At 42.2% G+C, this 20,984-nt stretch overlaps 1 protein-coding gene across 2 annotated transcripts in view; it reads right to left on the reverse strand.

The window, feature by feature from the left end:
- The window catches only part of IP6K1 (inositol hexakisphosphate kinase 1), a 37,812-nt gene extending 17,135 nt beyond the window's left edge, over positions 1-20,677 (reverse strand). For both annotated transcript variants that reach the window (XM_009331177.1, XM_009331176.1), the window contains exons 1-2: positions 20,621-20,677; positions 16,004-16,103 (exon numbers count right to left, since the gene is read on the reverse strand). The gene's annotated coding sequence lies outside the window, so the exon portion shown is untranslated. The remainder of the gene's footprint in view (positions 1-16,003; positions 16,104-20,620) is intronic.
- Between the last annotated feature and the right edge of the window lie 307 nt (positions 20,678-20,984).

Consider the following 20,984-nt stretch of genomic DNA (forward strand, 5'->3'; position numbering starts at 1 on the left):
AGTTGATACTTAATTCATCCACCCCGTTCTCTCTAGTTTGGTAAAACAGGGCAGATTCTGGGGTGGAGACAACTGCTTGTCTTGGTTGCTCTTTAAAGTGATCCTCCACAATGAAACCAAGTCCATCCAAATGCCTTGCTTTAAAAAAAAAAGATACCCAGTATTATGTTCGGATTTCTTTTGGCACTGATCAAGCCAAATCAGTTTCTAATGCCTCCTTCAGTTCCTTCTTCAGACCATGGTTACACAGGCAATCCTTTGACAGCTGCACCAGCATGAACAGCATCCTCCCACTCAACTCTGCTGTGCTGGTACAACCGTTTGCAGCCTCCCCATGAATCAAATAGGGAACTGATCGCAGTTAAAAATAAACCAGCACTTTGTTTTGTTTTTTTAAGGATTACTTTTCAACCCAGGTCAGATCCCCAATCTATTGTGCAGCTGTACAAACAGTTGTATCAGCACAAGGTGCCTGAATTGCTGATGGTTATCCTTGTGCCTAAAGCCAACGTTTGCATTCCCAGCTTACCTCTTATTTCATGGCTGCTGTAGAACAGGATTACTTACTAAACTGAACACGTAGGGTACTTTACTGCTGCAGCTAGCAACTGTGGAGGGTCTCTTTAATGAGACAAAATGAGGTCACACTGATGAGTATCCTACAAGTAAGGCATGGCTACTGAGCTCCCTTGAGCTGTTGCTTGTCCTAAATTATATGTCATTTTTGCAGCCTGCGTGCTGAAATAAATATAAAAACATGACTAACAAAGTCACTGATGCGAATGAACAGCTTTGGGCCAAGTTCTGAAACAAAACTCTCCTAGAAATTGCATAACCATTAACTATCTTGGTGATCTTCCATTCAAAAAAGTCAAGCCTATGTGATATGCAGATTCCCACCGATTTGAAGACTGACATTCAAGGAGTGGGGAGTCTATCTGCAGTTTTGGCAACTCTTCAACTGCAGCTGAATTTTGATTTTAACGTGGAAACACAAAAAGAAAGATAGAAAACCAAAATAAGAACTAAGCAATGATGAAACGCTAGCACGCTTTAGAAGTGACCACGAGAGAAACAGACTGAAGGTTCTTTTCCCAAATTACCAGCTCAAATACTGTTTGAAACAAAACCAACTGAAAATACTTCCTATTGGATGGCTGCCTGGCAACCTACTGGAAAGGACTTGGTTCTCAGTTCTCTGCTTTCAGCTGGTGACAGGTATCCACATCAGACACACACCATTATGTAAGGCCGCCTCATTGAAAACAAGGCACAAAAGATTGAATAACCATTGAGATTTGACTTCTGGAACAGGGTAGGAGGCATGTTAATGAAACAGCTTCAGGAAACAAGATTTCTACAGTTTTTGTTGCGTCTGCTCTAGAAGGCAAGAATCACAGTCTAAGCTGTTCAGCAGCATTGTTTTGTAGATGTCATCAAATCAATCCACAAGGACACAGAAAACTAACAAAATCAGTATTTGGCAAATCTTACCCTTCGTTCCTTAACATGCATCTCAGGGTATAGATTTAAGTCGTCATGGAACTAAGTCAGCACTCCTCAAACCCATCCTCTCACCTGAGTCAGCATTGGCACTCACCTGATCCTGCTCAGAAACTAGCCTGGCAAAAAAAGGTAACCCGGAATAAAATAAAAAAACAAAACCACAGTTGTTTTTGCCAATGTGGCTTCCTGAACTGGTTTAGTGCCAGTGCCCAACGAAAGTAAAAGGGGAGAATCATCCAGCAGAGGAAGGGCAGGCAGAAGAGTAGCAGTGCCAATTTCATTGAGCTTCAACTGTCCTGAGACCATGTGCTCAGAGAACAGTCTCACCCTGACTTTAAAGAGACATGAGTTGCTGCTCCCAGAAGGGAGATCATTTAGCTTTTTAACCTCTCTCCTGATGTCTTCTTTACACCAGCATCAGCACTCTTGCAGACAGCTAGATTAAGCACCAGATCTGAGAGGAAACTAAAACAGCAATATATAAAACACAACAAAAAGCCTTTAGTTTTCAGCTGGATCAGGTCCCTAACAGATCTGACCATGAGGTTCAACAATCCCCCTCGCATCAAAAGAAGGGAGAAAGTGGGAACCTGTAACTAAAGGCAAGGAAAAGAAAGGCTGAAGTTCAACTTCAAGCAACTGCAAAGCTGCACTCTTACTCAACATAGACAAAATACACAACAGGACTATGTAACATTTGTACAAAAGTGTTTTTGTATGAAAGATTTAAATTGTACATAAAAAATCAGCAATCTAATTCTTCATGTTTTAATTTTCCACATTAATACTTAAAATGCCCTATTTCCTCAGAAATAAATCTGTAATTTATTTGTTGCCAGCATTATTTTCAGGGCAAAAGAGCTACTAAAAACACATTAGGGGAGAGTGAGAAACAGCCTGTTGTGATTAACTAGGGCATGACAAACAGCAGCAGCATGTGCAAGCAGTACCGGGGAGCAAAGCCAGGAGGAACAGTGACGACAACAACATTATACAAACAACACTGATTCATAAACAACAAAGAATTCTTAGAAACTGCTGCCTGGGTTGTGTCCAAGGCTCTCTTTACCTTGGTTAAACTATTAAGTCACTTCAGAAAGCTGACCACTTCCACACAACCAAACTTTTTTGGAAGTAAGAGCTGATCTGTCTAAAGGGCTTTACGTAGGAAACCACTGCAACAGTTACTGTGAAGTGATCCGTAATCAAACTGGTTTCAGCAGTAATGCACGCAACTTAAGTGCAGGTACTACCCAGAGTGGTTGTCAATCAATATACCAGAGTTCCCTGTGTGCTGTCATGCTCAGAAAGGTGAAAGCCTCACCAGATAGATATGTTGCAGTAACATTAAAGGTGACATTAAGCTGGAACTAGTAATTTGTCCCCTGCCTCACCATGAGAGGGGTCTCGTGCCATCGCAGCTCCGAAAGCTGCGTGTGTGTACCCCTCTTCTACTGGAGACCAAACACTTCACCATTCGCTGTGCACTGCGATACCTTCATGCCAGTGACATTACAGGGTCTTCTCAGAAGAGTTTCACTTATTCATAAGGTATGTTTCATGACTTTAGCCTGACACCCATTTCCTCATGGTCAACATCTGTTTTAGCTAGCTCTTGTCACCGCTTGTAACACCTAACTCTGGACACAGCATTGATCAAATGGTGGAATCCTGGAAGACCTCGTTTTGCCTCAGAGATGCAGCAAAGTCAACTTCTGCTTGTCATCATGCTGCCACTTGGAGGACAGCACACTCAAAGAACAGTCTGGGCTACTTCCATAGACAATTCACTCCTCCAAAATTCAGAGTTAAAGCTGTGTCTGCCCTTTGAATAAGCAGCAAGTTTCCAGCACTACTGTATTTGGACAATCTTGCAAAAGAAGTAGGTCTTTTCAAAGAAAACAGTATGTTCATGAGCAAATGCTCCAACATCTCTGTTCCAACAAATCACTAGAATATCACAAATCAGAAGCAAGTTTATCTTAATAAATTCTTGACTGCTGACACTTCATCACTAACATTGGAAGTACTTCTCTAAGTATCAAAAACATAAAGGATTTTAAGACATTAAGAAAATTTGGTAAAGCCACCATTTAGGATGGCATTTAGACACCTGAATTTCTCACAACACTCCAATACAAGTAAAATATGGGTGCGACAAAATAAGGCAAAGGTAAAACTGCAGTGAAGCTGCATAATGCTAAGCAGAAGCACGTGGTCCCATTTAGATCAAAGCATGCTCTAAGTGTCTCATGAGTAACAGGCTAGTATCTGTATAGAGTAAGACTTCATAACACTGTCACATAAGATTATCAACCCATACACACACAGCTGTCTTCTGGCAGGTAGTCTCTGCTTGTGCAAACCTGAGGCAACAGGAGTTTTACAGAGGTCAAGACTCTTGCAGGATCCATCTAGATCTATTTTCCACTGCTGTGAGATGAAATATGAAAAAGGGAAAGTGATCACAAAGAGGCAGAGCTTCGCACAGGGATTGTTTCTCTCCCTGTAAGAAGTGACCTCCCAAAACCTCTTTGACTCTCCTCTCCTTTAACAGGATTATGAATCCCACCCCTGGGAGACCTCTGCTCAGCTACTGGCCTACTGATATTACACATTAATACTATGTCTTGTCTCTTCATTCTTATCAGCAGAGAGATGATAGAAGAATTTATAAGGTCATTGCTCAAAGATCAGGACTTTAAATGGAACCTCTAACGCAAGCAGGGAAAGCCACAGCCAGTGGCGTTTGGTGGGGACTCTGCTTTGTGGCTGCCACATGCCCAGCTGCAGGTCTGCTTAGTACTTCCCTGCTCAAATGCCAATTCAGCTTATTTGCACATGCAGGCTACCGACTACTTTTGGAAGCAGACATTTAATCAAGGAACAACTGAAAACCGGAGATCATCATATGCTAAAAAATAAGGGCAAGTCTAGTGAATGCGGTTCACAGCTCCACAGCTCATGGACAGACTGTACCAAATCGAAGACAGTCTCAGCGAGCAGTAAGCCCAGGTGTATCTTCAAGAAGTGAGGAGCAGCAACGCACTGGAAGAACACACTGGCATCTCAAATGGAAAGCCAAGGAGTAGACTGCAGCAAATTCAATTACGTAAGTCTTTGGTTTTCACAGACAGCAGGAACCAAGAATTTGAGGACAATTCTTTCCCCATTCTTCTGGGTTTTTGCACCTTCCAACAAGGCACCATTTGGACATTTCTGAACGGAGTCTATGAAGCAAGTCCTGAATGATCCCTAGACAACAGTAACCAGGAAATCATTTCCCTTGCCACTTAATAGCGCACAGATGTGAAGCAATCTATGCTGCCATGCAGGTGAACATAGGCAGTTTTTCCTTCATAAAGTAATCGAAGTTAAAATACATTATGAATTCCATAGTTAGGAAAACTGCGAAGACTAGACGTGAAGAGAAACCTTAACAGGTAGGAACACATTGCGAGCAAGGATGCAGATCCCTGCGAATGGAGATTTGGGATGAGATTACACACATATACAAGGTACTCCCAATGGATACGGTCAGTTCCGATTTGGGACAAATGTTAAAATGTTCTCAGAAGGAAAAAAAAAAGTACGTGGCTAACACAACAGAAGATCTTCTCAGATGCTTCTGTAAGAACACTCAATGTTTTTGGCTGTTTCAGACTACACAGTGCAATAGCTAAGAGAAGCCAGGAGTTAAGAGTGTTAACCAATAACTGTACAGAGAAGCTACAGGGTTAACCACAGAAGCACAAAAGCCACAAGGAGCTAAACCCATGAAGAATTATTACAAAAGCTGTAAATGCAGAGGAGCTCAAATTACATTCCTTAAGTAGTTTTGACGAAATAAGAATGATCTACAGCTTTCCAAGAGACCACTAACTGAAAGGCAAACATAAAGCAGCTTGTGGTGAGCTTGGACTTTTAGTATCTGTTCTCAACTTTTGAATTATGACGCTTTTAAAACAGAAAAAAGCTTTGATTAAAAAAAAAGTCACTTGCTGCAGATAATTGATTTCCACAGAAAAATCCACAACTAGGACAAAACAGAACTTCTAATTGCTATTTTTAATTCTGCAGTGTCAAAAAACCTCAAGACAAACGTTATGTAAGACCATTAACCTCTTTGCTCATAACTGGCACCTTAATTTAGCACACTAGCACACTAGATAGCTTAAACTGAATTCTTAATGCCAAAGCATACCACTGGCTGCAGAAAGGCAGTAATAGCAATAACGGAAAGGAAAAAAAATCCCAAAGCAAGCATCATATACTGAATTTTGCAATTACAGTTCCTTGGGCACAAGTAGATATACCTGAGTCTGCCCAGCTCTAATGAAACAGTATTCTTTCCAGATTGGTAATCCCAAAAAGATTATCAGATGCTCCCTAGTATCTTAGGAACACTGAAGAGAAATCAAAGTACACAGTAGATCTGGACTGACGGAAAACCTCCAGCTCACCTTTTATACTAGAAAGTGGGTCAAACCCAAACTGCTGAAAAGGAAATTACTTTACGTTTTGAGCGACTGTTTTTTATTCTTTACAAACTAACCTCTCAGCATTCCATACACATCCTCCATGGCCGTTTAAGTCAGGTATAACTAAAATCTCCAAAACTGCCATGTATTGTACTTAACTGTAGTTCAGTGGCTACCATATACACATATGACTGAGTGAAAAAACAAAACAAGGTAATCTTGAAGAACATTCATGTCAAACCCCCCCCCCCCAAGAAAAGACAGATTAATCTTCTACACCAATAATAAGCAAGACTGATGAATTTCAACCAGACAGCCTCTTAAATACTGTCTTCTATCCATTCTTATCACATTGTGGCAAAGAATGACATTCAGGAGGAAAAGAAAGACTGATTAAGAACCTACTTCCAGAAGCTATCGTCCTGCTGTGTGGAAAGAGCTCTCTCTATGAATCACCAGTTCATCCTCCTCTGACTCAATTTACTCTTCAGAATTCCCTGATGTGCTTGAATCCATTCTCCACCCATCCAGACTGTAACGTCCCAACTTGCATACAAGAATACTGTGGGAGACAGCATCAAAACACTCAGTAAACTTAAGCTAAATGGCCTCTAGCGCTCTTCCTCATCCACAAATCCGATTATTTTATCACAGAAGACAATGAGGTGGGTCAGACGCAACTTACCTTCGGTAAATCCATACCGACTGTTCCCAGTCACATTCCTTCACATGCCCAGACAGGTGTACCAAAAGGACCTGACCCACAACTGTCCCCGGGACTGAAGTGAGCCTGACCAGCCTGTAGGTCCCTGGATTATCCTTTGGGCCTATTCTGAAGACAAGTGCAACATGATTTGCCTTTGACAAGTGATCAGAGACATCCCAGCACCTCCGTGACTTTTCAAAGATGGCCAAGACTGGCATCACTGTGACACAGCCACCTCAGCACCTTTGGGTGCAGGCCACCAGGTCCCACGGACTCACACAACTCAAATTCCCGCAAGTAATCCCTCACTCTGTTTTCATTTGCTCCTGACTGCTGTTTCCTCTTTGAACCCTGCCTCTAAACACAGGAGCCTGGGAGACCTTACCGCTGAAGACTTGGGCATAAAAAGCACTGAATACCTCAAGCAAGTCTGTTTCAACCATCACTCATTTCAGCCACCTCATTCAGCAGAGTCTTTGTTTAGCCTTTTACTGCTGATGCAGAGGTAGAAGCTATGTCATAATTATCAGGGATGCTGTAATAAGCACTGTCCTGAGCAAAAGTAGCTGTTTCCACAATTCAAAGACAGAAATGCAGACTAATATAGCTGAGTTTGTTCTGTCTGTATTCCAGGTTGTCAAAGAAACCACAGGTCTCTTTGCAGGATGTAAAACCAACTTGCTGGAGAGTTGCATGACCCCATTTCTAAAACATTTGGCAAAAAAGCCTCCCTCTCACTGTCAGCCAGGCTGAGTGAATTTAACAAAGGGAAGTCGGCTCTGTAAAGAGCAAACCTAGGCCCTCCTGAAAATCCCTAAGAAAGTTTCATGGAGAAGCTTCTTTTCAGCTTTAATTAAGAAGAAAAATCTAGACGACAGAATAAGGAACTAAGATTTTTACCCAGTTAGATGCCAACTAGCCAGACTGCTCCAGGTGTAGAAAAGGAGATGCTTTATGATGATTCCATATTCTCATGGGTTTTACATGCGTAATATCTCAGTGTATCAGATGAGGGGGAACGGCAGGAGAAAACTTGAAGCTGTTCTAACGCTCCCCAAGAGAAAGGAGAACCAAAAGGACACAAAACGCTTGCAGCCTAGGTCATTGCTGCAGGCTTCTGGCATTGAGCAGGCATCTCATTGTGCCATGCTCACACTGCCAAAGCGATGGCAGTGCCTGCTGTGTCTGAAAGCTAGCACGGAAGTGTAACACAAGCAAACAAAAGTACATTTTATCAGACTCCAGAACTCGCAAGTCTCCCCTGCCCCCTTCTGGGAACAAAGTGGATTTGAAAACTTCAATATCTATTTCCAGTGATAAAATTGTTTACTTGGGCAAACAACCAAAAGAAAACCAGAAAGAGCTTTTGCCTCAAGCAGGAGTCCCTTCAGCAAAGACATGGATATTATTAAGTACATCTCCTTCAGCAGCAGAGACAGACTCAGACTGGATTTTCTTTACCCGTACACTGAAGCCACTGACAGAAACTCATGCCTGCCAGAAAATGGCCTGACAATTTACTACAGCTCAACTGTTATGACTAAGCCGATTCATTTCTCAGGTCACGATGCAGATGCGCAATGCAGACTCCCTGTCCTTTACCCCAGTATCTCCACTACTTACTTCCCCAAAATAAAAAAAAAAGAGAAGATAGCAACTAGAGCAAAACTTGCATGATATGCATTAACTGCTCATAAACCTTCTCCACAAGTTACGGAAACCACATTCTATTAATCTGCTGACTGAGACCTGAATTAAGCAAAAATCCCTTTGCCACCCCATGTATTTATATTGGGATCTTAAATGCAAAAGACAAACGGACCTCATTAGGGCCAGAGAAGAAGAATTCTCCCACCTGCCTCTTCCTACCACAGCTAACAAGGAAAACATTGTGCTACTGTTTGCCCATGCATTTTTGCATTTCACAGCATTAAAAAAAAAGAGTTGCACTTTCCGCTTCACCTCCAGAGTGCAGTCCTGCAATACTCTGCTACTCAGAAAACTTAAGCAGATATTCAAACACTTTTCTTTTGTCTCTGCTTTGCATGTGGGCTACTGAGGAGGAAAGCTAAGCAAAGACCCCACATCCCACTCCCAGCTGTGACAAGGAGAAGGGAATTTCCAAAGGAATGGAGCATGGGTACTGTTAAGCAGCCATTTAGGATCTGCGAAGAGAAATGTTTCTCATTTTGAAGAGACTGACCGTGCAGTAGAGATCCAGGAGCTCTATCCAAAGAGCACATTGTGAGCAACAACACGTTCTGTGCTCTCCTTCCCTTTGCAAAGTCAGCTGGTAAGGAGCAGAAGCTGGCTCCAGTACTCAGGAAGCAGCACAAATGTTTTGTTTCCTAGGGATCAGAACAACATCTAGATTTAAACCTATCAAGTCTGAGAGTTACGCATCAAAGCCAAACACAAACTTGCCACAAAGAACCATCACAAGCAAGCTAATCTCACCCTTAAGGCCTTTCAAAACCAGCATTTAATTTGGTTCACTTCAAGCTCACTGTAAAGCAGCTTTACAATTCCTACGACATGCTGTGGGCTGTGACACTACTCTGATCCGTCTCATCCTCAGATCTATACATTGCCCTTTTTCTGAGCTGTCTGAGAATTAATTATATGGAAATGAACAGGGGTAAAGAGATTCCAAGCAATTGGCTCTCTTAAAGGAACTGAGGACTACAGGATCTCTACCTTCAAGAAATATGTAGCAATGCCCGTTCAGTACAACTCGTGCTGTTAGAAAGAGAATGAGCTTAAGATCCAAACACGCAAACATCAGTACTATGTCCATCTTCTCACTTGTCGCCAGAAACAAACATACGCTAAGGCCACTGTGTGGGTTCTACCTCTGCCTCTTCTCACCACTAGACCACATCAGAGTAGCATCCTGACCTGAGGACGTTCTGCCAAAACTGCAGGTGATAACACAAACAGCAACTCTGAACAAAAAGATTAATACTCTGACTCTAACACATTGTCTGCATAAGCTCCACCTACCCCTCCACGTAAAGCAAGGCAGCCACAGTAAGCTTCACAGCCTCCTACGATCTAGAATTTCACTACCCAAGAGGACTTTAATCTTGCATATGCAGGCAGAGATATACCAGGGCATTTTGGCAGTCAGAACTGAGTTTGAGAGTGAATGGAGTGGCACGTGCATTAGAATTTTCCTCTTTCTCTGTCTTACTGTGAAGATAAAGCTGAACAAACATTTTGCTTCAGCTACACTTATCCTTTTCTACATGGGGAAGCTGACAACACTTATCATGTGGCAGGCCCCAAATGGCATCACGGGGTTTTACCAGACAGCCCAGCTTTTGCCTGAACACTGTTAAAACATTTAAAGCCACAAGAAATACAGCAATTCTTACATCTCTCCGCTGAAGTTTACCAGGTCAGCAAAGTGCTCAGTTGATTTGGTTAAGAGATTCTTTAGATAATCATAATCTATCTGAGGTCATCCAAATGGAAAGAAAAGAACTAAGAATAGGCTATTGGTTTTCGTGCTTCCACTGAATGTTTCAATGATCTTGGTCAAACTATTCAGTCCTGGTGTACTTCAGCCATCGGCAAAACAGCATTTCAGAAAGGAACAGCAGGATAGTCAAGTAAACTATCTGCATACTGTTTTGAAAAGTCTGCAGTTTGGTGATCATTTTATTTTCCATGATCCCCTTGCACTCCATTTCAAATTACTCTTACCTGATAATTAAATTCTCAAGATTTTAAGAAATTGTGTCCCAGTCCATCAACAACTGAGTTGAACTTGTTAATACAGACTGAAATTAGGGCACTTCTTTCAAGTGAATGTGGCGCTGTTTGGCTGAAGAACCAAACCCTTTAGCAACTTTTCTGCTCAAATGGCAGAAACAGAAGAGGACAATCTAGGAGCACATCAGTTCCACAGAAAGACTTAAGAGCATAAAAGCAAGATTATCCAAACAAATTCACTTCACCGTGGTAAACAAATTCTTGTGCCAAAAGCACAAGGAACAGCTGTTATCTAGTGGTTTCTTCTGCTAACATAGTTCCGAGACAGTGATATTAAACAAAATTTGGTGAAAAAGCTCAGAGAGGCAGAGAAATCCAAGGCAGTCAGATGTACAGTACTCCAGGTTGTATCAAAGCTCAGGACACAGCTTTATTTATTGTATAAGAAAAGGGAACTGCAGGTTGCCCTGCGATGCCGAGTGGACACCCATTCTGGAATAAATATAGCAAGGTTTGTAGCGATAGATAAAATCTTTTATTAGACCAACTGATAGAGGATGCCCTCCTCTCCCGCTGCAACCCCTTCTATTTTTACACTGCTGATGAAAAAATTAATTCAGCTGGAAGAGACATATTTTGGGGCCCTACTTTTCTACCTAATCCTTCTTTCCTTGGAAAAAGCGCTAGGCACAATGACAAAAAAAGCACTCGCATCACTGTCTACCTTCTCAATACCCCCAGCAAAACAAGCTGTATTTTAAAAGTGTGGTTTTATCACTGTAACTGTATCTACATTAAGGGATTCCACTGGCAGAGTTGCACTAGGCAAGGATGAACATGCTGATTAATGCAGCTGTTCCAAGCATTTGTAGCAGAAAAGACCTTATAAGCATGTCCACAGGGAGTTAAAGCCACATAATCACATTGCAAATCCATGCCCCCTACTTGATATCAGTTTAATTTTCCTAAGCAGATAGATGACCCTTAAGGGTCACAGGCAAGAAAACATGAACTATAACTTCCTAACTTGACAATTCATTGTCATTTTTTCCACGAAAAAGTACCGAACGAAGGTACATTCTCATATACAACACATTCTCTTGTACAGTCAACCCACAAGAAAACCAACAAAAATGAAACAAAAACACAGAGAGGAGAAGGAAAGAGAAAAATCTGAGCTCCATGTTAGGAAAAAAAAATCTCAGTGCAGGTGCTGCGAGAAAGTGAACAATGACATGGAAAATACAGGGATGAAGTGCAACATTTTGGTTTTGAGGTTTTGAATAGGAAATAAAGTTTCTGTCATAACAAACATTTTAAACAGAGACAGTGCACTAAAGCTAGCACATAATTTAAGTAAAATATATGATATAGTATCTGATGGCTCTTAAAGCTAAGGTAGCAGATTTCATTTGAAACTAGCTACAACTCTAAAGGGAGTTTCATACAAGAATACTCTCACATCCCTTGCGACATTAAAAAATCCAATATGACAAAACTATACATGACACACAACTCAGGGTCATGGAAGGGATTTTAATATGGGCCTTTTGTTATCCTGTTACTCTTCTGGGAATCAGCTTAATCTGAAAATCTCTCAATCACTCATACTGAAAATCTTAAAGCTGTTAAAATACCTCAGGCATTGTTCTGTGGCTTGCAGTATGCTCCGGAAGGTAAAGGGCAAAGAATTAACAGAGATGCACCCAGCCACTTGAGTGAAAATGAAAGGCAATCTGAACCTGAGGCTATCTTCTCAGAAGATACATGAACTGGGCATCTAGTCACAGCTTCAAGCTTGGCAAGACGGTATTGTTTTTTGCCCTTCAAAACGCAAACTTGGCATTTAAAAATGTCTGCAAGATTGTTTTACCAGATCAGGAGCCAGCACTGCCATCCTTTGGTGCCTTCTTCTAGTAAACCTCACACTTCCAAGGGATTCAATGTAACTTTGGCTTTGCAAAAGGAAATAACCAAGGAGAAGGGAGCTCCTTCTAAAGGAAGGGACCTTTAATAATCCAAATCTTCATTATTACTCTCCTTATACACTGACAGTGGACAGCAGGCCTCTCTGAATACTCTGCCACACCAGCCAGTTCTGTTCTGAAGGTTTGAAACAAGAAACTCCTCCTATTCAAATGAAGTGAAGAATCAGACAAACGAAGCCTATATTTAACTTCCTATTCACTGCAGCAGTCGCAAACAAGTTCTTGTAAACACTCTACAGGTCACAAATTTCCAGTATCTTATCTAAATGTTAAGCTGCTGAAGTAGAGCTCAAAGCTCCTTCCAACACGCTTTCTAGAGTACCACTTACTTAGCCAGTGGCCTCAGTCATTGTAACAGAGCTGTAAAGCCAAAGCAAAAAGAAAATAATTTGTTAAACCTGATCTGTTGTCAAATTGGCTTGCGTCTATTTATTAAAGTGCAACACCTGCATATACATATATAAATAAATAAATAGGTTTTGCCCCATATGCTAAAAAAGCACGGCACACATTCATTTGGAAGACACACAGACTGTGGCAAGTTTGCTTTTAACAGCAGGTCTGTCTCAAGTGTATAAAAGCTACCTTGATTTTTCACAGCTTAAATTCTTCTAAAGATACTGGAACACCGTGTTGCAGCTTCCACAAAACATCAGTCTGCCGAATCAGATGTATTCTCACAGCCGTCTGGGTTACAACACATCATGGGCCATATATTGCTAGGAAAAGCAAATTTACTCTTTAGTTTTCTTCTTCAGTTCAATACAGTATGATAACAGGTGCCAGAAGTGCACCCTCTCAGACTGAAAGACACAGACTAACAAGCACTATGCATAGAAAATAACACACAGTTCTCTCTTCTTTGATGATCGTAAGAAAACTGCAGATGATAGCGAACCTGAAACAACAGAAACTGCTCTGCACTCACGGAAGAGTCAACCTGCCAAGCTCACTACCACAAGACACTGACCTTATCAGAATTTTTAAAAGGTTTTGAATTTTCTTCTGGTTGTCATGTCACAACAGGATGAAGTACAAAAAACACAAAGTCTGGAAACACTTCACATCTAACTTGTAACCCTTAATTGCCAGCTTTTAGGAAGATATTTTAACTGCTGTGAATAAAGAGCTTGGTTTACTTTTGGCTGGTGAATGATACAATGCCCTTAACTATGTTAAATAAGAATATTTGAGTCGAGCTGCATTTACAAATCAGAATTAATTTTTAAGATGACCGGTTTTTGTTATTAGGTGAACCAAGTTGTCAACAGGTTCACTGTATTCTCAACTCCTGAAATACATATGAAAGTGTCAGTCCTAAGGATGCTACATGACTAATGAACAGACCACAGGAACAGAAATACCTGCGATCTTACTTAACTAAAGCTAAGAACAATTAAGGGGAAAACCAGAAACCCTGAGTGCTGCTATTACAGGAAAAAAAATACCAGCGTGCATAGCACCTGAAGAAGAAAGAGTGAAAACTAATCAGATTCCACATGGTGTGCAACAGTGGTACTTATTCAGTCTGACTAATGGAGTTAGAAGTTTTCTCTCAGTTCTGTAAAAATAAAAGATGCGTAAAGCATGCCTGATAACGCTTACTGGTTCAGATTTAGCTTACCTTCATATTTTAATAACTGTATTCAGGTCAATGCTTGTGGTTAGAACTGTGAAATATTGAGACCTCAATCACATAAACAAGATTTGTACCCAACCAAAGAAAGGGCCACCTGCACAGCATAAGAAAAAACACTTACAGTATTTGGTCCAAATGGGAAACAAAGCAAGCCATTCCAGTATTTGCAAAAGTAAGGGTATCCATAATCATTTCGTATATGGTCACATTTAATCTAAGCAAAATCTGCATATTCACTATTAACCTGGTGTGGGGTTTATTGTTGGAGGTGTGGGGGTGTTTAAGAAACTATCTAAAAACACCTGCATATGTAGTGTTTCAACACAAACTGAGCTTCAGACTGCTTTAACCAGTCTTTTGAGTCTGTCCCAAAAGAGTTAAGTTAAAAGGTCTTTTTTTTCCCCCTGTACATTTGTGGGATGAGTCAACCCCCACGAATCTGACAGGCATACCTTCCTCAGATCTGCCACGTTGCTTTACACAGACCACAGTTTGGAAAAGCGAAATACACCCTCCACTAGGCAGCAAGTGTTGTAAGGGCCTTCCAAAGCTCCAGGACTTTACCAGTTTTACTTACAATCCACGACAGTACTCAAACCAACACAAGAGCACAATACCTCATCTGCTGCAATAGCTCCAACATTTTCATTGAAGTTACTCTTTGGTTTGATTCAGTCACTGACTAAGACACAGGACTATGTAGCCCCCTAGGCTTCTCTCCCAAATCCTTCCTGCTTTAAATAACTCACTGACATCTGCATTCACTGGTGCACTGATTTTGGTGCCCGAAGCTGCTTATCGCCTATAGTTAGCTGTAATGAGATCATGACTGCCTCCCCACACGTGCTTAAGCTGCTTAGACAGTACTGTCAAAGGACACAGAACAAACAGCCAGCCCTATCTTCTTGTGCCTGTCTAAGATTTCTAAACTCACTTTTTGGAACATTTGACAAGACTTTGATACCAACAGTGGACAATGCTAATCGGAATTAAAGATTACATTATATTTTGCATAAACCCACTCTGGCAGTTTAAAAAAATGGGAAAAATGCAGCTCAGCATAGAACTACGGGGAGGGGGAAGAAATGTCACAGCAGACTGTGTGAGCTATACAATAGTTCACCTTTAGATCAGCACTTAAGTCAGCTGTGAAAAACACACAGGAGCATCCCCTGCACAGAAGGCACCTCATCTCTCCTCTCCCCACCCCAGGAAGGTAGTTGTGGAGGTCGTCATCTTTGGTCATTACCTGCTGCACTTCAAACTAGCAAAGGCCATTAGTCACACAGGTCAGTGGCCTCCCCACCAGAAAAGTGAAGTGTGTGACACAACCACTATTTAAACACGCTGTCTCTCAAGAAAACAAGTCTGCTTCGAGTCTGCTGGCAAACAAATGCTTATACCACAGGTACTACTACTGAGTCATATCTTTGTTGATAAAGAACTGGGGGAAAACAGATATGCTATACTTTCTTCCAAATTTAAACAGCACAAAGTAACCCCTTTCAGCCTGGAAGACTATCAAGCCAGCCTATCATCTTCCCGCAAACTAACCTCAGAATAGAAAGGAAAAAATAAAAACCAGACAACGATAGAGTTCTGAAATCATCGTAAGATAATTCAGCTGCAATTCAGCCACCTAAATGGCCAGAATTGCTAGAACATAGGAGTTAGCCTCCAAATCTTGGAAGCTTAGCTCTTATTACAAAGAACTGACACCGATTTGATTAGAAGTTAACAAATATAAAACAGGACTGACCTTTTCACTCTGTTCTAGTGCACTTACCCAGGTGTTCCTGTAGTATCCTCCAGAGGTAAGAGCATACCTCCCACAAACCGCATCTACATATACTTGCTTAAAGGGTAAAATTACAAAGCAAGAGGTAAAAAGCAAGCAGCTTATTTCTCTTTGCACGATATTTAAGATGGCTGCATGTGTACTCTGGGCAAAACAGAAAAAAATTACCTTAGAGATGTCACCCAAGCTCCGTCTGTTGAGCAGTCACTGGAATGTGGAGCCAACCTCTCACAATCAAGAGGGAGCAGGACGCCAGAAGCAAGTCAGCCTGCAAGATGTTGTATGGAAACGAGTTAGCAAGTGCTAAATTAGCTTTTATTTACATCTTTACTTGCTCATCAATTCAGAACGTTTGGGAGCACACTTTCCCTTGAGTCTGGGACCAGAATTCATAGTGAGCTCCTTTCAGGATGCAAATGCTCTCACTCATTCCTCTGGGCTCCGACAGATGCTCTTTACCAAACATACCACTGGGGCTGAGGGGACCGCTGCCCCCACCTGCCTCCTCCATCCCTCAGCTGAAGATTACCAACCAGTGGATGGAGCAAAACAGGATGCATGCCCGTTCTTCATCTGGCCTGGTTCACAAGACACTGATGGGTATTAACAAAGAAAGGTTGAAGTGTAGTATATTAAACTGTGACAGCTGACCAGGTACTGCTGCAGGCCCTAATACAAGGAAGGTAGCGTTTGGCAAAGAAGTAGGACAGCTGGTGGAGGAGATAACCTTTCTAACTACAAAAGCTAAACCAGAGACAGCTTATCTACTGGAGCTCTCAACCACGTGTAGTAACATCCTACCAGGATAGGCACATTACATCTCATAGCCTTTTTCACTGCTTTTATCAGATTTGGTTGACATAGATCTTCTACTAATATAATTATGGCAGCTACACCTATGTTATTTTTGAACAGAAACAATTGCACTTATGTTAACTACCGTGAATAGCATTATACAGATAGAGAGGCACTGTACAATAGCAAAGCTTATTCCTTTACTCCCAGAGAAGGGGATAAAACAATTTGTTGTGAATGAAACTGACGACATAGTGACGGGGGTTATGCAAAATAAGAGAAAGCTTAAAGAAGCTTGTCTTTTATACACAGTTAATGCCACTCAAAACACATATACACAAGCCTACAGAAATAAATGAAGGCAAATGACTTGCACCTTAGTACTATCTGCAGAGTAGTTCGCACTGATGGGGACTATATAGGAAGCACAGGCACCCCAACACGCCAATTAAGAGAACTGCATCTATTAGAAAGTACATCTACCCGCACAGCACACTGGGAAAGCCAAAAATAACAGCTGCTGCCACATCAGAACAGCACAAGCACTGCGTACAGGCGATGCCTGCAAAACAGAAACTAAGCAGCCATGCACAAACACTTCCTCTTCCTCCCCCACCACCCCTACAACAGCAGCAACAAACCTGAGATTAAACACTCGCCAGCATCCTGTTCTGCATTCCTGTCACATCAGGAATATAAAAGAGGGAGACTGCTGGCTGCTCCTCCATACATCTGAAGGGTTCCTTCAGTTTACAGCAAGTAATACTAGTACTTGACATGATTCTTTCACAGGTTTCTGTTGCGTTTTCTTCTCTTTCACTTCTTTTCTCTAGCTCACCCCTTGTATTTACTAGGCTTGTTTTTGATACATTCCTTCTCACCAACTGAGAAGTCAGAAATAAAAGCAGTTGTTCCTAGGCAAGTCACATTATATAAACAAGCAAACACAGAGCCAGGGCTCTACTGAGCTGCCACACGCAAACTCTGCAAGTCAAGTTCAAATCTAAACCCTGCCCAGCACCAAGACTGATGGTGTGACACTGTCAAATGCAAGAGTAAACAAATCAGGCCACAGTGTCCTGTCAATACTAACTTCTGAGACTATAAATCCCAGCATCAACACTCAACCGTGATGCACGTCTCAAACACGTTACAAGCTAATTCCCGATGAGCAGACTGGGGGAACCCAACGGCAGCAAGTGAAGTGCCTGGGTTATGATGCAATGCCCCAGTAACGGCCCAAACAAGGCCGCTGTCAGATTTTCTACGGCTTCAGTATCTGCATTTCAAACACAGATGGAAGAAACGTACCTCCTCTAGAACACAGGCTGTGAACATTCAACTTCAAACTTACCACCTGCATTTCTTATTCCAATGGAAACCACAAGACAGTACCACCCCATACCCCAGTGCGCCAGTCAGAACTCACCAGATCCACAACAACCTTTAAACAGAGAAATCAACTAAAACTGAAATCTAAAAAGACAGGCGATCAAAACTTTTTACAAACATTTGGTGATCCATTGAACCAAAGAGACTGTGTCCTGTAAGCAGGTGGTCAACAAACAGCTCCAAGCTCGTACAGGGCTTGTCATATCGCACTACTCAAGCTCAACAAGGTCACATTTTCAGAGTTTGATAATTCTACCTGAAATTAATAAGCTCCGTATGTGGGGGAGGGAAGAAGAGAAGAAATAAACTAAGCAGCTCAGACGGGATGAGAATAGCATGCAATGCATGATTAAGAAGAAATCACAATGCTTGTTCAGAAGGCTAATTAACTGATTAAGGGTGCAGGTACTACTTCAGCCTGGGCATTTTTTGACCTCCAAGTGCTTGCTATTCTAACCTTGACTTCTCACTACGTACAATGCAATACAGAATAACTTGCAAGTCAGTTGACTTACAGAGTCTGCCATGAGAGGGGATCCCAAAGTACATTTAATTTTGCTTTCTAGAATATTTTTATAAGAAGGACATGCCCAGTACCGTCATCCTGACGATGAAGCACAAAACAATACTATTCACAAAAGTAGTAGGAAAGAAGCATGGACACTATGTTCCATTTAATTTTTAAATGTATGTAAATATGTATTTTAAAATTGTATTTTTATAACTAAATAAATATATAAAGACACATTGTTGCACTGTTTTACAGTCACAGTGAACAAGAATAAGTTTACAGTCTGAACAAGAATAAGACTCCACTCCACCACCAGCCCCATGTTCCCACCATTGCCCTTGCACCAGCAAAATCATTTAAGCACCCACAAAGCTGGGGAGAAAAAAAAGTCAGTTTGTCTTCTTTGATCAGTGCGTAAGTCAGGGAACCCTGATTCCCACCTGCACAAACACCTCAGCTGGCACCAGTGACAGGGCAAGAACGTCCTGTTGGTTGCAGTCTATACTTACATGAGCTTAAAGTGACTGTGAAGCTACGCATGGGAGGTGGCACAACCAAAACTCCTGATGACTGGAAGCTGATCCTAGAAACTGTCCCCCTTCTCATCTCAACAGTGAATCATGCTCACTTGCTCTTTTTCTATGTAAAACACACACAAAACTGCCACAAGGCGCCTACTGGATAAGCAGAGTAGAAACTAACCTAGGAAAGACACACACAGTGTTCAGAAGAGGGCCCTACCAGCATATCCTACCCTTTCCACCCCTGTGGTCATCAGAGATTCCTATGGTAATGACCTCGTACACATCAAGGAGCCAAGGATCACTTCCCCCGCTCTCCCAAAAGCCCTTATCAGACAGGAAACAAAGGCAACGCCATGAAAAGGAGACTTCAGATCCGCCTAACAGGCTCTAACCAGGATGGCACAGGCTGTTCATCCATGCACCTGGAAATGGTTGTGCTGAAAAAGCTGGGGAAGGTAAGAAATGCTCTCTAATGCTATCAGAAGAAAAATTAGCATTAGGACAATTCAAAACATTGACAAAACAAGAGTTTTACACAGCTGAAAGAGCAACCCAATTTTATCTTGCTATGTACAGAGTTCACACTTAATCTTTTCAAAATGTACCACTTTCCTTCCAGCTCCAAAACAAAGCACTTACATTAGGTCAGTGCTAAACTAACCCAGCCACAGGAAGACATTTCTCAACCTCAATAACAAGGAACTGTTACACAGGATTAGGATGTCCCTAATAGACCTATTTAGGGTTATAGTGACAACATCTAATAACTGATATATCTAATTCTAAAACACTTCCAAGCTCCTGACAGAATTTCTGTAAAAAGGAAATCAAAGTTCAGTGATATATAACAAGAATACAGTATTTTTCTCCATCAAAAATCTGACCATACGCACATAGATCAGTGTATCAGCTGCAGATGACAGTTCAGTACAAGGAGACTTGCACAAGACATTATCATATATTATTTTGTCAGACAAGCTACCAACTACGTTTACACAAATAGGCCTACCAACTATAGAAATATTACATTAAGAATGAACAGAGACCCAAGCCCACACCGTTTTGGCACCATTCAGTGCTTCACTAGCAAAGGCCAATCTTGGAATTCAGCTTTGGAAGCTCTGAATACCAAGTTAAGCCAGGTGAACCTGAAGGGAGGTAAAACAGATGGAGCAGAAACACAGCAAGACAGGCTGAAATGAGAAAGGCAGCACATACTAAAGCATATTACTAGAAAGAAAAATGGGGGCATCGCTGATTCAGAGTTTTAAGATGGAGGGACACCGAGCCTGGCACCAGTTTAAATTCAGAGTAGCTGAAAACTGAACAGGAGTCAGTACCACCTCTCCTAACCCAAGTCCTACTTGGAAACCCCAGGGGAGGTTGTTGGTTACGGTCCAGGTCTGCAGACCCACGAGCACATCCGCCCCCGGGGACTGCCAGGCATCTTCCGGTAACCACTGGGGCAGCCAGCATTACCAGAGCCTGCCCACACCCCCTCCTTGCAGGGGTGGCAGTACGTTGGGATGCAGGAAGGGACCCCAACCCCACCAGCTTCCTCACCATGTTGGTTTCATGTTACCACCGTGGTTTGCCGAGTTCCTTCCTGCACGCTGTTCCTGTAAAAGGGAAGGGCACAAAGGGAGGGGACGCTAGATCTGCTTGCCGGGCAGGGCCCCCGGCAAGGAGCAGCACGGCCCTGCCCAGGCACCGTGCTGCCCACGGGGCTGCCCTTGCAGAGCCCTGCTCCCAGAGCTCTCCCCACTCTGGGGGACGACCCTCCCGCCCCAGCTCTGCCCCAAACGGGCCTCGCACGGGGAAGCACCTGGGTCGTGCCTCCCCACACACCCCGCTAACAAGGACGCGCCTGGCTCCCCCCTTCCCCTCCGCACGGGACCGCGCCTGGATTCCACTCCCCTGGGTCCGT

Source organism: Pygoscelis adeliae, unplaced genomic scaffold (assembly GCF_000699105.1).
Source record: "Pygoscelis adeliae isolate BGI_AS28 unplaced genomic scaffold, ASM69910v1 Scaffold689, whole genome shotgun sequence".
Classification (NCBI taxonomy): domain Eukaryota; kingdom Metazoa; phylum Chordata; class Aves; order Sphenisciformes; family Spheniscidae; genus Pygoscelis; species Pygoscelis adeliae.